The sequence below is a fragment of the Brassica oleracea genome, chromosome C8 (assembly GCF_000695525.1).
Source record: "Brassica oleracea var. oleracea cultivar TO1000 chromosome C8, BOL, whole genome shotgun sequence".
NCBI classification, from domain to species: domain Eukaryota; kingdom Viridiplantae; phylum Streptophyta; class Magnoliopsida; order Brassicales; family Brassicaceae; genus Brassica; species Brassica oleracea.
In genome coordinates, this window is record NC_027755.1 from 4,012,574 (window position 1) to 4,015,156 (window position 2,583).

General features: G+C 39.1%; 1 pseudogene; it reads left to right on the plus strand.

The window, feature by feature from the left end:
• The first annotated feature begins 1,629 nt into the window (after positions 1–1,629).
• The window catches only part of LOC106308490, a 3,692-nt pseudogene continuing 2,738 nt past the window's right edge, over positions 1,630–2,583 (plus strand).

The following is a 2,583-nucleotide window of genomic DNA, read 5'->3' on the forward strand; positions in this document are numbered from 1 at the left end:
TATACTTTTTGATGCTCGATTAGGATTGGTTGGTTTGATTGTTGTTATTTGATGGATCAAAATATTTGCTAAATTACTAGATTCTATTTCATGTTGCATAAGAACACTCACACTATTTAAAGAACTTAGTGGACTTTCTGGTGTTGATGTCACCTTGTGATAAGAACTGAATGATCTAGGTGGTTAGATGGATAGAATGAACTGGAACTTGTGAGTGATTGTGGTTCAGTTTTAATTTTTATTCTGTGTGTGATAGCGAGAATGGGTGGTATGTAGAATAAAGATGAAAGTGATAATGAGATGCATGATAAGAATGAATGTGTTAAAGAGATATGAAATGAGGAATTTAAGTATTCAGTCAATATTGTTGGGGAGGCCATTAAAGAACTGTAGGTGATATTAGGAGCCGGTAAGATTGAGTCATGCTGAGTCTGTGAATAAGTGACTATGAGACGTGTTATGGACATAAGTAGATCACAAGCGGGCTGTGTTGTAGATATAAGTAGGTTACAAGCAGGTAGTCACATGAGGTCGTTGGGGTAGATATAAGGCTACCGGAAAATTTGGTCCTAGAGGTCTAGGTTGTTTGCTTCTCATGTTGAATGTTGATGTTTATTATGAATGTTAGTGGTGTGTTGTTGATCGATTCAATATATGCAGATAGTAATTTGTTGTTGTGCATTGTCGTATGGAAGCTCATGGAGAGAAACTAGTCTAGAGTTGTTTCACTGAGTAATTCCTTTACTCGTGCCTGTCTTTCTTTTCATGCACTACAACGGTTTGATAACAGATACATTTTGCTAAGTGATAGATTAGGAAATATGTAACATTCCATATATTGTACAAATATCCTAATGACTCCAGTGTATATATACTTTACAGAATGTAATATATGAGGGCAAGGGTTTTACCAAGTTACATGGTATCAGAACCAAATCTTAATCTCCTAGCCGTCCTTCTTCTTCTTCTTCTTCTTCTTCTTCTTCTTCTTCTTCTTCTTCTTCTTCTTCTTCTTCTTCTTCTTCTTCTTCTTCTTCTTCTTCTTCTTCTTCTTCTTCTTCTTCTTCTTCTTCTTCTTCTTCTTCTTCTTCTTCTTCTTCTTCTTCTTCTTCTTCTTCTTCTTCTTCTTCTTCTTCTTCTTCTTCTTCTTCTTCTTCTTCTTCTTCTTCTTCTTCTTCTTCTTCTTCTTCTTCTTCTTCTTCTTCTTCTTCTTCTTCTTCTTCTTCTTCTTCTTCTTCTTCTTCTTCTTCTTCTTCTTCTTCTTCTTCTTCTTCTTCTTCTTCTTCTTCTTCTTCTTCTTCTTCTTCTTCTTCTTCTTCTTCTTCTTCTTCTTCTTCTTCTTCTTCTTCTTCTTCTTCTTCTTCTTCTTCTTCTTCTTCTTCTTCTTCTTCTTCTTCTTCTTCTTCTTCTTCTTCTTCTTCTTCTTCTTCTTCTTCTTCTTCTTCTTCTTCTTCTTCTTCTTCTTCTTCTTCTTCTTCTTCTTCTTCTTCTTCTTCTTCTTCTTCTTCTTCTTCTTCTTCTTCTTCTTCTTCTTCTTCTTCTTCTTCTTCTTCTTCTTCTTCTTCTTCTTCCTTTGATCTACGATCTCCTCTTCCTCTTACTCTCACAAAATATTTCTTCTGTTTCATCATGGCGCAAAAAACTGACAAAGCATTCGGTGTTACACACATCAAGTCATACATTCATGTGGTCCTAGACATGCACAAGATGAACTATGATGCATAGCATGAACTGTTTGAGACCCACTGTCTCACGTTTGGTGTCTCCGACCATCTCGACGGGACTTCCCTCCCCGTAAACGCCGAAGATACACAATGGAAGGAACGTGACGGCCTTGTGAAGATGTGGATCTACGGAACCATCTCCTCTTCTCTCCTTGAAACGGTATTGAAGACTCGCTGCTCTGCTCGTGATCTATGGGTCACAATCGAAAACCTTTTCCGCGACAACAAAGAAGCACGAGCGATCCAGCTTGAGAGCAAGCTTCGTACTCTCACCATTACCGACATGTATGTCCATGACTACTGTCAAAAACTCAAGAACAACACAGATCTACTCGCCAATGTAGATTCCCTTGTTACTGATCATGCTGTTGTTATGCACATGTTGAATGGTCTCTCAGAGAAGTTTGATAACATTCACAATGTTATAAAACACAGATCTCCATTCTCTAGCTTCTCAGTGGCTCGCTCCATGCTGCTTATGGAGGAAGATCGCATCAGCAAGCACACGAAGAACTCCACACCTCAAGTCCTTCATGCTTGCTACAACGCAAGCCGATGCTCCATCCTCCCAACATATCAACAATCGCGAAGGTCAGCAACAACAACAATATTATCAAGGGAACTATCAGGGTAACTATCGCATCAATCAAAACAGAGGCCGTCGCAGAGGACGAAACAACAACTATTGTGGATGTGGCCGCAATAACTGGAACAACAACCAATCTGGTTGGGTGCAACAACCTTCGGCATGGCAATCACAACCACTTCAGCAGTACTGGCAACAAAAGAACTGGCAACAAAACCAGCAACAATGGCGCCCTGGTCCAATGGCATATCAAGTCACTACAACTCCATCTTC